Source organism: Euphorbia lathyris, chromosome 2, assembly GCF_963576675.1.
Source record: "Euphorbia lathyris chromosome 2, ddEupLath1.1, whole genome shotgun sequence".
Taxonomy (NCBI): domain Eukaryota; kingdom Viridiplantae; phylum Streptophyta; class Magnoliopsida; order Malpighiales; family Euphorbiaceae; genus Euphorbia; species Euphorbia lathyris.
In genome coordinates this window covers 57,308,881-57,322,976 of record NC_088911.1, presented here as the reverse complement: position 1 = coordinate 57,322,976, position 14,096 = coordinate 57,308,881, and the positions used below count along the sequence as shown (strand labels likewise).

Genomic DNA, 14,096 nt, shown 5'->3' with positions numbered 1-14,096 from the left:
TATCCGCTTGATTTCATCGAGGAAGACAGTCGAGATGAGTGCCTATGGGGATAGGATTGGATGTCTCTACTTTTTTCTGACTTATATTATTATTAATTTTTTTTCTTTTTGTTTTTGTCGCCCAATTTTCCCAAGAGACTGCTCCCCTACGGAACAGGTACATTTGTAAAACTACACCTTTAAGAAAAGGTTTGAGTTTTACCACTGTGCCTGTTCATGAGATACCTATTACGAATCACAGTTCCACGTTAAATGAATCTACTACAATTGACACTATTTAACCAAATTAAAATAATTAAAATGCAAAGTTACTTGTGCTACAATTGGTGTTTGTAGCGAACACCCTTTTTGTGCTTTTACTGGCTTGGGGGGTCCTGGAAATGAACAATATCACTCTTCCTTGTGTGATCGTTCTCTAGATATGGTTTTAATCTCTGCCCGTTCACTTTGAAAGGTTCCTGACCTTCCCTGCCAATCTCAACTGCTCCATGATTAAACACCTTGTGCACCATATAAGGTCCTGTCCATCTTGACTTTAGCTTCCCAGGAAACAACCTAAGTCTTGAGTTGTACAAGAGGACTCTCTGACCCTCTTGGAATGTTTTTGTCTAGAGCTTTCTATCATGCCACAGCTTTGTCTTGTTTTTGTAATTCACGGCATTCTCATATGAGAACAACCTGAACTCTTCCATGTCGCAGAGTTGAAGTCTTCTCTGATCTCCAACAACCTATTGCTCAAAATTTAAGAAAGTTAATGCCCAGAAGGCCCTGTGTTCCATTTCAACAGGAAGGTGACAAGATTTTCCATATAACAATCTAAACGGAGACATTCCAATTGGTGTTTTATAGGCAGTCCTATATGCCCAAAGAGCATCGTCAAGCTTGTTCGCCCAGTCTCTCCTAGAATTGCCAACAGTTTTCTCTAAAATTCTTTTGATTTCTCGATTGGAAATCTCTACCTGTCCACTTGTTTGTGGATGGTAAGGCGTGGCAATTCTGTGAGAGACTCCAAGCTTTCCCATCAGCTTCTCGAATTTGGCATTGCAAAAGTGGGTTCCTTGATCACTAATGATCGCTTGTGGGACACCGAATCTGGCAAACAACCTTTTCAGGAATTTTACTACCACACGGACGTCATTGGTGGGACTAGCCATTGCTTCGACCCACTTGCTCACATAATCTACAGCACTAAGATGTATTTATTTCCTAAGGATGTAGGGAATGGTCCTATAAAATCTATGCCCCAGATGTCAAAAATTTCGCACACAACTATGTTGTTGAGGGGCATAGCATTCCTAGCCGAGATGTTGCCTGTTCGCTGGCACTCATTGCAAGTGCTAACGAACAGATGGGCATCTTTGAAAAGTGTTGGCCAGAAAAAACCTGATTGAAGAACCTTAGCTGCAGTCCTGCTAGCGCTATGGTGTCCTCCAGCTTCACGGTCATGACAGTGGCTTAGAACATCATGTCCCTCTTCTTGCGATATACATCTTCGGATAATTTGATCCGCGCACAACCTGAAAAGATAAGGGTCATCCCAAAAGTAATATTTAATTTCAACAAAAAAATTTCTCCTCTGATTAGTGGATAGTTTGTGAGGCTTGAGCGAACTTGCTAGGTAATTGGCAATATCGGCAAACCATGGCACAGACTGTGCAGTGTATAGATGTTCGTCTGGAAACCTTTCAACAATCTCCGGCTGTTCCTGACTGCCTTGGTGATCAATCCTTGACAAATGATCAGTTGCGACATTCTCCGTTCCCTTTTTATCCCTTATTTCTAGATCAAACTCTTGAAGCAATAATAACCATCGGATCAGCCTCGGCTTAGTATCCTTTTTAGCGAACAAGTATCGCAAAGCAGCGTGGTCTATGTGAACAACAACCTTGGATAGCACTAAGTAAGGTCTGAATTTGTCGAAGGCATACACAACTACAAGAAGTTCATTCTCGGTAGTTGTGTAATTCTGCTGGGCCTCGTTTAATGTCTTGCTTGCATAGTAAATGGGTCGGAACTTCTTCTTAATCCTTTGTCCAAGGACAGCTCCCACACAAGTATCGTTTGCGTCGCACATCATTTCAAAAGGTTGCTCCCAGTCCGGTCCTGCCAGTATAGGCGAGTTGATCAGTTTGGTCTTTAGGAGCTCAAAAGCCTTTACACAGTTTGCATCGAAAGAGAATTCGGCTTCCTTATGAAGTAAAGCCGACAAAGGAAGCACAATCTTTGAAAAGTCCTTGATGAACCTGCGATAAAACCCTGCGTGCCCCAAAAAACTTCGCACATCCTTTACATTGGTGGGCACAGCTAGCTTTTCTATCACCTCTACCTTAGCTTTGTCCACTTCCATCCCTTTCTCTGAAATTTTATGCCCAAGGACAATTCCTCCCGTGACCATGAAGTGGCACTTCTCCCAATTTAAGACCAAGTTAGTTTCCTTGCATCGCACAGGCACAGCTTCGAGGTTGTTTAGACAACTATCAAAAGAGTTTCCATAAACCGAGAAGTCATCCATGAATATTTCTACGGTCCGCTCCACCATGTCATGAAAATGGACATCATACATCGCTGAAAAGTGGCTAGAGCGTTGCACAACCCGAACGACATTCTTCTGTAAGCATAAGTCCCATATGGACATGTGAACGTTGTCTTTTCTTGGTCCTCACTATGAATTGCGATTTGGTTGTATCCTTAATAACCGTCGAGAAAACAATAGAAAGCATATCCTGCTAACCGCTCCAGCATCTGATCAATGAAGGGCAAAGGGAAATGATCCTTCCTCGTGGCTTCATTGAGCTTTCTGTAATCAACACAAACTCTCCACCCTGTAATCGTTCTTGTGGGCACCAACTCGTCTTTCTCATTGAGGACTACTGTTGTTCCTCCCTTCTTTGACACAATGTGAACAGGGCTTGTCCACACACTATCAGATATTGGGTAAATAATGCCAGCATCGAGAAGCTTGATCACTTCTTTTCTCACAACCTCCTTCATGTGGGGATTTAGCCTTCGTTGCGGTTGGACAGTTGGTTTGTGCTCCTTTTCCATCAGGATTCTGTGAACACAGACTGCAGGACTAATTCCTTTTATGTCATCAATTTTCCATGCGATTGCATCCTTGTTTCTTCGCAAGACCGCCATGAGTTGCGCCTTTTGATCAGGAGTTAACTTTGAGGATATGATGACCGGACTTCCGCTGGGTGGTTCAAGGAATGCATACTCGAGGTGTGCGGCAACGGTTTCAATTCCGGTTTAGTCACCGACACAGTTGGTATCTCCGGTGGTTCTTGATGAGTAGGAACAGTAGGATCGAAAGGAGGTTCCGGTAAGTTGGATTCAATGGAACAGCCCGTTCCTTCGCATATGTTCACCTCTTCTCCCAATAAAGTTTCTAAAGTGTTCTGTTCCTGCAAAGTAGAAAGACTTTGAAAATCATCCAAGAAACAGCATGTGTCATCATTATTATTTGCACATCTCATTGCCTCGTTCATCTTAAAGATGACTTCTTCCCCATTAATCCTTAAAAATAATTGTCCCTCGCCTACGTCTATCAATGCCTTCCCTGTGGCTAAAAATGGTCTACCTAGGATGATGGGAACATGCAAGTCTTCATCAATGTCCATTATAATGAAATCAACGGGCAAAATAAATTTCCCTACTTTGACTAGCACGTCTTCCACAACCCCCCTAGGATAGCATACTGAACGATCAGCTAATTGAATAGACATGCGAGTAGGTTGGGGTTCTCCTAATCCAAGTTTTGCATATACAGAGTATGGCATGAGGTTTATGCTAGCTCCTAGATCACATAGTGCATTTTCAATATTTAGCTTTCCAATTGAACAAGGAATCGAAAAACTCCCTGGATCTTTTAGCTTCTTGGGCAGCTGCTGCTTGTTTTGGAGTATTGACGAACAATCTCTGTTGAGTTGTATCATGGAAATGTTCTCCAGTTTCTTTTTGTTCGACAGGATGTCTTTGAGGAATTTGGCGTATATCGGCATCTGTGCCAGTGCTTCCACGAAAGGAATGTTGATGTGTAACTTCCTTAAGGTATCCAACACTTTTGAATTCTGCTCTTCCAGCTTTTTGTTGATTAGACGCGTTGGATACGGCACAGGTGGATCATACGGCGGGGGTGGTTTATACATTCTTTCACCCTCCTCTTGGTCTGGCTTACTTGTGTAGTTTGCCTTCCTTGTTTCTTTATTACTGGGAACAGCCTGTTCCTGCTCCCCTTCAGCTTCCTTGGACGTTCCTGCACACTCAACATACTTATCAGTCAAAACAATTTGTTGAGTTTCCTTACCAGACCTTAGGGTGATTGCCATGATGTCGCCTTTAGGATTTGGCTCTGTGTTGCTTGGCATTATTCCCTTTCCTTTTGACGTGGATACAGCTATCTGGTGAACTTGTGTCTCTAGATTCTTGATCGACGCCTGTGTCTGTTTCATGAACTGCATCATCATTGTTTTCATATCTGGTTCAACATCTTCCTTTTATGGCACATGTTGCTTGTATTGCTGCTGAGGTTGTCGTTGGTACTGTCCTCCTTGCTGTTGTTGATACCTTGGCTGGTTTTGATACCGTGGTTGTCCCAGCTGGTCTGGTTGGCCTGTCCATCCAAAATTTTGATGGTTCTTGGTTTCAGAGTTGTACGTGTTAGAATAACGGTTAGGCTGGTTCCTTTGATTATACCCTGTGTAGTCACATTCAGCCTGTGTGCCCTTTCCTGGCTTAACTCCGGGACAATTTATGTTGAAATGAGCTCCTCCGCAAAATCACAAATGTCATTGAATGGTGGTTCATTGTGTATCGAAGACACGTTTATCTTTCCCAGCTGTCGAGCAAGCTGTTCTACCTGACTTGTTAGTTTCGACACAACATCATCATTTCCCATCTTCTTCCCTTCACTTCTGGCTGAGTGCCAGTTGTAACTTGTGCTGACTACCTTCTCAATAAGGTCATACAAAGCCTGCGGCTCAAGATCTTCTGGATTACCGTTAGCAATGGATTCGATTTGAATTTTGTAAATGTTGGTCACACCATTGTAGAAATTTTGCACTTGCATCCACATAGGGATACCATGATTTGGCACCCTTCTCAACAACTCTTTATATCTCTCCCAGGCTTCTGCCAGCGACTCATCCTCTTCTTGTATGAACTGAGACACTTCATTTCTCAGCTTTATGGCTTGTCGGGGTGGGAAATATTTCATCAGAAAAGCTCGCGCCATCTCTTCCCAACTTGTGATTGTTCCTGGCTGTAAATTTCTTAGCCAGTTCTTTGCTTTATCCCTCAGGGAAAAAGGAAACAGCTTCAATCTGATCACATCGTCAGAAACACCTCTGTTCGATCTGAATGTGTTGCATAACGTGATGAATTCTTGAATATGCCCATTTGGATCTTTAGATTGAAACCCATTAAATTGTACGGAGGCCTGGATCATCTGTATCATGGACCCCTTCACTTCGAACATGTTGTTCCCCTCGTTGGGTAACACGATACATGATGAATGTCCCTCTGTGGTTGGCCTCGAATAATCTCTGATTCGCATAACAGGAGGGTTGTTATTCTCTCCTTCTTCTTCTTGGTTTGGTTGAACTGGTTGTTCGGGTGGTACCCTTCCAGCCATTCTTCTCTCTCGTTGTCTTTCTCTCTGTCTAGCACGTCGAGCTCCCGCTCTGTTTCGTCTACACGTTCTTTCTAACTCGAGATCGATAGGAAAAACAGGAGGTCCAGTTCTACGCATAAACAGGTTAAGAACTTCTTTGTTTCCTGCACGTCTTAGCAAATGGATTAAAAACACCCTGTTTCACAGAAATTTCAGATAAATTTTGTTGCTTTCAATCCCCGGCAACGACGCCAAAAACTTGTTGTCCTCAAATGAGACTCTAGCAAGTGCACTAGATACAAGTAATAAAGTGATAAGTTAAGTATCGTCTCCACAGGGATTGAGATTCAAATGTATATCAGAAATTGTTGCTAAACAGCGTGTGTGTCAAACAAGTTTTCTCCTTTTTAATTTGATTGTGTGATGTTGGTTTTGTAAGATGTAAGAGGGCTGATGCAGTAAGAAATAAGACAACTTGGTAATGATTTAGAAAGTAGAACAGGCTCGACACTGCCGAACAGGTTGTGCTAAGCCTTACAACATTCCAATGAAGCCAAAGTATCAGTTTTGACGTGAGCTTGAGTCAACTTTCGTGTGTTCTCAAGCTCCTAAGAATTACTAGAACCTTTAGCGTCCTAAAGATACATTCTTTCTTGCATTAAGAATAAAACTGCATTTCTGATTAAGAAAACCCTTGACACAACCATCTAACTGGTCAGCTTCAAGGTTGGGAGATTAATAGAGATATCAGTGAAGATGTAAGCAGTGTCCTATCATCCATCTAACACATGCATAAATGCTGAGGCACGAAAGTTAAATCCTCATCAATCACAACATTGGCGAAATACTAAATATTCATTAAAAACAATGTAAAAACTTACATTACCGGCTCGGCCTGGCCGTGCCCATTCAAAATAGACTACTCACTCATATTGAGCAGTGAGTAATCGGTAGTTCTTGAAACGTTAAGAGACTCCATTAGAGCTCTCCTTCTTTCTTTCTACAGACAACTATTCTACTTCTAAAATTACTAAAAGTTCCGAACTCCCTATCTTTCCTTTGCTACGCCTACTTAAAGGAGAAAGACAGGGGCAAAAATGGTACAACCTTCGTACCTTTCCAGAAAATAAGTCAACTAAAAACTAAGACAAAATAACTGAAATGATTAAAGATCGTTTGACCCTTGAACACTCAAGGGGTTGATACTTCATGTCATCATGCTTCTTTAGGTAATGCCGCCTCTACACTTCTCCACCTGCTGCTTTGTCTCTGCCTCTGCCACCTCTGACCTGTCGCTGTCCGTCATTGGATAATCCGGCATTTGACTGCTGGACTTAAGAAAGGCTCCACTCCTTTTGGTCGTCGCGAAACAATCTGTTTCCAGCGAGTTTAGCATTTATCTTTACTAATCTGCATAAAGACACTAATCAGTCGTCATTCTTTGCAATATAGCATAAATAACACCCAAATCCCTTAAAAATATCAAGTTAAACTTAGTCAATTTCATGCCTAACACTCGCCCGGAGTCGCGGGCGTCTCCGGTCACCTTACCCTTCTCCTCTATGCACGAATCTCCTCTAGCCTTGTCCTTCTCTGACTCTTCGTAGCCTGCAGGTCGGTCGTAATCATCGTACCGGATGAAGGTTTGTGCCATGGTCATCAGTTCTTCGAATGATCGAGGCATCTTCCTGAAGCACTTCTGCTTGAGGGGCTCGCAAGTTGTGCTTTTTGCCAGGGCGTCATGCGCCACTTCTAAGTTGAGTACATTGACCTGAGAGGCCATGTGGTGAAACCTGGAGAGGAAGTTGCACAGCGGCTCTGAGGGTCGCTGCTTGAGGTCGTTGAGGTCGGAGCTAATCTTTCTTTCCTTTGCGGCCGCGACGAATCTCGAGAATAAAATGTCTTTCAGGAGATCAAAAGAGTCGATGGACTCCGACGCGAGGCCCCGGTACCATTTTTGCGCGCTCGCGGAGAGCATTGTGGGAAAGACTTTGCACATAATATCTTCATCCTTGGAATAAAGGTTGATTGTGCTCATGAATGAGGCGGCGTGGTCATTGGGATCCTCGGTTCCTATGTACTGTGCCAAGCGAGGCGCTTTTGAGTCTCGTGGGAATCTGGTCTCAATGATCCTTTGCACCAGCGGGGTTTTGCTGGATGTGATGCTGCCTCCCATGACTCCTCCGAGGGCCCGTTTATTGAGGAAACGTTGAATCTTCAGCTCCAGGAGCTCCTCGCTGCTGGCGATCATCGATTGCTCGGGGCCAGGTGCCCTCCCAGCTGGCGGAGCTAATAGACCTCCCGAGGGGCCCCTAACCGAGGTGACTGGGGCGTCGGGTTCGCCGGTGACCATTTCAGCTCGTCGCAGTTCTGCGACCACCTTAAGGTACTGCCAGATTTTAGCGTTCTCCTCCTGCAAGCTTCTCTGTTGTTCAATAAGTTTCATTTGGGCCGCCATATGAACAGCCTGGGTGGTTTGAAAACCACGAATTGCACTGAGAAGCTATGATGTGCTGTATGCCTCTTCTTTAGCCGGGTCAACTTCTTCCAAGAGAGGGCCCAGGTTTTTAGTGGAAATGGGATGCGTAGGCGCAGTTCGGAGCTCATGGGTTATGGAGCTTGCTGCTCCGATCTCAGGTTCCTCCATCGGGGTGGACTCAGTTGGTGTCTGCATTCTTCCTGGTGATCTGAAGGTCACTCGTAATCCACATTCACCGCACCAAATAATTGAGTATTGAATTACAGTGGCCCGGTAAGCTCCTCGCTGCTTTGGATCCTTTGAATATCGTCTCTGTGCGGGGAATGGTCCATGCATATACTCCGACGATCAAGAAATTCAGTAGTTCTAGGTGTTATTGTTGGGCATGAATATGGCTATAATTAAACAGCATTTTAATAACATTTTCTGTGCATTTCAGGCAAAATATTCCGAAATATATGGACTTATAAGTGTTTTATGCAGATTGTATTAATCAAGTCAAAATGTGCGATAACACAGCCTGTTTTGCAATAAACCGTAAGGAGTTGAGCGCCCTTTGATCCAGCGGATTTTCGCTGTGTACCCGATGAAGGATAGCGATTAGACAAGTGACAGGTGCGGCGTGGCAGCAGTTGCAGGTGCAGAGTACGCAGGGAGGCAGGAAAGCAACATGATGAAAAGATGGATCACCCCTTGAGTGTTGAAGGGTCAACTTAAATTAATCATTCCTTAGTTAGTAGCTGTAGGAAAAACAATCTTATTTTGTAATATTTTGGTGCATGGTTCGTTTTTCTTCCTTTATATAGATGTAGTCGAGGGAAGGAAAATACCACCTTTTTTACTTTTGAAGACAATCAGTTTTAGGAGAACTTTTGAAGAGAGTCGAAGCTCTCTTAGGACGATGATGCCTCCAAAGGAGGTCTGTGGAATTAATGGTGGCTATTCACTCTTCTCTATGAGTGAGTAGTCATTTTGAATGGGTTTGGCCAGTTAGGGCCGGTTACGTAAGTCTTCTATTATCTTATTTATGAATGAATGGTGATATATTATGTTGTGCTTGATAAACCTTTAACTCCATTGCTTAAGGCATGTACGTTAGTGTTAGATGCATGATAGGAAACTGCTTTCATCTTCACGGAACTATTTATCAAGCATTCAACCCCGAAACAGAGATGTCAGGAGGTTGTATCAAGGGTTTTCTTAAATAGAAATGTTGTTTCGATCGTAATGCAAGAAAGAACCAACTTTAGGGACGCTTAAAGTTGTAGTACCTCTTAGAATCTTAAGAACACACGAGAGTTGACTTAAGTGAGCATTAAAGCAGAGACCTTGACTTCACTTTACGTCATTCATGAATAAATAGGGTGTTTAGAGACTGAAAGTAACCTGTTCTGCTGTGCTTGACCTATTCTGCCTTTTTATCATTAAGTACTCTTTGAAATCAACTTAAGATTTGATCTTGTTTATGTTTGAACAACACCTCTCAAATTAAAGAATTGACACACACCACACACCCTGTTCTACAAAGTATTTCTTGTGAACTTTGATCCTCAATCCCTGTGGATACGATACTGGACTTATCATTTTATTACTTGTATCTAGTGCACTTGCTAGAGTCTATTCTGAGGACAACAAGTTTTTGGCGCCATTGCCGGGGATTGAAAGCAACAAAGTTTATACGAACTTTTCTGTGAAACAAGGTGTTTTTAATCTGTTTGCTAAATAGTGCAGCTAGAAGGAATCTTTATCAGTTTATGCGCAGAGCTGGACCTCCTATTTTTCCTATCGATCTCGAATTAGAGAGAACGTGTAGACGAAACAGTGCGGGAGCTCGACGTGCACGACAAAGAGAACGATAAAGAGAGAGAAGAATGGCTGGAAGGGTACCACCCGAACAACCAGTTCAACCAAACCAAGAAGAAGAAGGGGAGAATAACAACCCTCCTGTCATGTGAATCAGAGATTATTCAAGGCCAACCACAAAAGGACATTCATCATGTATCGTGCTGCCAAACGAAGGGAACAACATGTTCGAAGTAAAAGCATCGATGATACAAATGTTACAAGCCGCAGTACAATTCAACGGATACCAATCGGAAGATCCAAATGGCCATATTCTCGAATTCATCACGCTGTGCAACACGTTCAGATCAAACAGGGGCGTTTCTGACGACGTAATCAGACTGAAGCTGTTTCCTTTTTCCCTAAGGGACAAAGCGAAGACTTGGTTAAACTGCTTGCAACCAGGAACGATCACCACTTGGGAAGAAATGGCTGGTGCATTCTTAATGAAATATTTCCCACCACGACAAGCCATTAAGCTCAGAAACGAGGTTTCCCATTTTGTGCAAGAATAAGATGAATCACTAGCCGAAGCATGGGAAAGGTACAAGGAACTACTAAGAAGAGTACCCAATCATGGCATTCCTATGTGGATGCAGATGCAAAACTTTTACAATGGGGTAACCAACATCTATAAGATCCAGATCAAATCTATTGCCAATGGAAATCCCGAAGATTTGGAACCTCAGGTCTTATACGACCTTATTGAGAGGGTAGTAAGCACAAGTTACAACTGGCACTCCGCCAGAAGTGAAGGAAAAAGAGCGGGAAATGAAGATGTTATGTCAAAATTGACAAGCCAGGTAGAACAACTTGCTAGACAGCTCGGCAAGATAAATGTGTCTTCAATTCACAACGAACCACCATTCAATGACATTTGTGATTTTTGTGGAGGGCTACATTTCAACATAAACTGCCCAGGAGTCAAGCAAGGGAAGGGTGCACAGGCAGAATGCGACTATGCAGGGTACAACCAAAGGAACCCGCCTAACCCGTACTCTAACACATATAACCCTGCCACAAGAAACCATCCGAATTTTGGATGGACAGGCCAGCCGAACCAGCAGGAACAACTGAGATATCAACAACAGCAAGGAGGACATTACCAGAGACAACCTCAGCATCATTACAAACAACCTGTTCCACCAAAGGAAGATATAGAGCCAGATATGAAGACGATGATGATGCAGTTCATGAAACAGACACAAGCTTCAATTAAAAATCTAGAAACACAAGTCCATCAATTAGCTGCATCTACGTCAAAAGGGAAGGGAATAATGCCAAGCAACACAGAGCCGAATCCAAAGGGCGATGTCATGGCGATAACTCTGAGATCTGGTAAGCAAACCCAACCCATTATTTCTGCTGATGAAATTGCTGAATGCGCAAGAAGCTGAAGGGGAGCAGGAACAAGCTGTTCCCAGTGAAGAAGAAACCAGGAAGACAACCATTACTAGTAAGCAGGATCAGGGGGAAAGCGAAAGAATGTATAAGCCACCTCCGCCGTATGTTCCACATGTGCCATATCCAACACAGTTGATCAACAAAAAGCTGGAAGAACAGAATTCTAAGGTGTTGGACACCTTAAGGAAGTTGCACATTAACATTCCTTTCGTAGAAGTGCTGGCACAAATGCCGACATACGCAAAGTTCCTCAAAGATATCCTGTCAAACAAAAAGAAGCTAGAAAACATTTCCATGATCCAACTCAATAGAGATTGTTCGTCAATGCTCCAAAACAAGTAGCAGCTACCTAAAAAGCTAAAAGATACAGGGAGTTTTTCTATTCCTTGCTCAATTGGAAAGCTAAATATTGAAAATGCACTATGCGACCTAGGAGCTAGCATAAACCTAATGCCTTATTCTGTATATGCTAAACTTGGATTAGGAGAACCCCAACCTACTCGTATGTCAATTCATTTGGCTGATCGTTCAGTATGCTATCCTAGGGGAGTTATGGAAGATGTGCTAGTCAAAGTAGGAAAATTCATATTGCTTGTTGATTTCATTATAATGGACATTGATGAAGACTTGCATGTTCCAATTATCCTAGGTAGACCATTTTTAGCCACGGGTAGAGCATTGATAGACGTAGGAGAGGGACAATTATTCTTGAGGATTAATGGGGAGGAAGTCATTTTCAAAATGAACGAGGCAATGAGACGTGCAAACAATAATGATGACACATGTTGTTTCTTGGATGAGTTTCAAAGTCTTTCTACTTTGTAGGAACATGACACTCTGGAGACTCTATTGGGAGAAGAAGTGAACTTATGTGAAGGAACAGGCTGTTCCATTGAATCCAACTTACCGACACCTCCATTCGATCCTACTGTTCCTACTCATCAAGAACCACCGAAGATACCAACTGTGCCAGTGTCTAAACCAGAATTGAAACCATTACCTGCACACCTCGAGTATGCCTTCCTGGAACCACCCAGCGGGAGTCCAGTTATTATATCCTCAAAGTTAACTCCTGATCAGAAAGCGCAACTCATGGAAGTTTTGCGAAGAAACAAGGATGCAATCGCATGGAAAATTGATGATATCAAAGGTATCAGTCTGGCAGTCTGTGTCCACAGAATCTTGATGGAGAAGGAGCACAAGCCATCTGTCCAGCCGCAATGCATACTGAATCCCCACATTAAGGAGGTTATGCGAAAAGAGGTGATCAAGATTCTTGATGCCGACATTATTTACCCAATCTCTGATAGTGTCTGGACTAGCCATGTTCACGTTGTACCAAAGAAGGGAGGAACAACCGTAGTCCTTAATGAGAAAGACGAGTTGGTGCCGACGAGAACAATAACAGGATGGCGAGTTTGTGTTGATTACAGAAAGCTCAACGAAGCCACAAGGAAGGATCACTTCCCTTTGCCCTTCATTGATCAGATGTTGGAGCGGTTAGCGGGATATGCCTTCTATTGTTTTCTTGACGGTTATTCAGGATACAACCAGATCGTAATTCACAGTGAGGATCAAGAGAAGACAACGTTCACGTGTCCTTATGGGACCTATGCCTACAGACGAATGCCGTTCGGACTGTGCAACGCTCCAGCCACTTTCCAAAGATGTATGATGTCCATTTTTCATGATATGGTGGAGCGGACCGTAGAAATATTCATGGACAACTTCTCTGTTTATGGAAACTCTTTTGAGAGCTGTTTAAACAACCTCGAAGCCGTGCTTGTGCGATGTAAGGAGACCCACTTGGTTTTGAATTGGGAGAAATGCCACTTCATGGTTACAGGTGGAGTTGTTCTCGGGCATAAAATTTCAGAAAAAGGGATGGAAGTGGACAAAGCGAAGGTGGAAGTGATAGAAAACCTGGCTGTTCCGGCCAATGTAAAAGATGTGCGAAGTTTTCTGGGGCACGCAGGGTTTTACCGCAGGTTTATCAAAGATTTTTCAAAGATTGCGCTACCCTTGTCAGCATTACTTCATAAGGAACCAAAATTTTCTTTTAATGCAAGCTGTTTAAAGGCGTTCGAACTATTAAAGAGCAAGCTGATCAACTCGCCTATACTGGCAGGACCCGACTGGGAACAGCCGTTTGAGATAATGTGTGACGCAAGCAATACTTGTGTGGGAGCTGTTCTGGGGCAGAGGGTTGAGAAGAAATTTCGACCTATCTATTATGCAAGCAAAACATTAAACGAGGCCCAACAGAACTACACCACTACAGAGAAGGAGTTTCTTGCAGTTGTGTATGCCTTCGACAAATTTCGACCCTACTTGGTGCTATCCAAAGTTGTTGTGCACATAGACCATGCTGCGCTACGCTACTTGTTCGCGAAAAAGGATGCTAAGCCTAGGTTAATCCGCTGGTTATTATTGCTTCAAGAATTTGATCTCGAAATTAGGGATAAAAAGGGAACGGAAAATGTCGCGGCTGATAATTTGTCAAGAATTTCTCACCAAAGCAGCTAGGAACAACCAGAGATTTTGGAAAGATTTCCAGACAAGCGTCTATACGCTGCACAGCCTGCACCACGGTTTGCCGATATTGCTAATTATCTCGCCAGTTCACTTAAGCCTCACAACCTGTCCACTAATCAAAGGAGGAAGTTCTATGCTGAAGTTAAATATTATTTCTGGGAGGACCCCTATCTTTTCAGGTTATGCGTGATAGGGGTCGAAAACCCCTATCTTTGGGTACGGTTT

General features: G+C 43.1%; 1 non-coding gene across 1 annotated transcript; it reads right to left on the bottom strand.

The window, feature by feature from the left end:
* Positions 1 to 10,408: 10,408 nt before the first annotated feature.
* On the bottom strand, positions 10,409 to 10,515 carry LOC136221028 (small nucleolar RNA R71). Its single transcript, XR_010684820.1, has one exon. It is a non-coding gene; the product is annotated as a small nucleolar RNA R71 (small nucleolar RNA).
* Between the last annotated feature and the right edge of the window lie 3,581 nt (positions 10,516 to 14,096).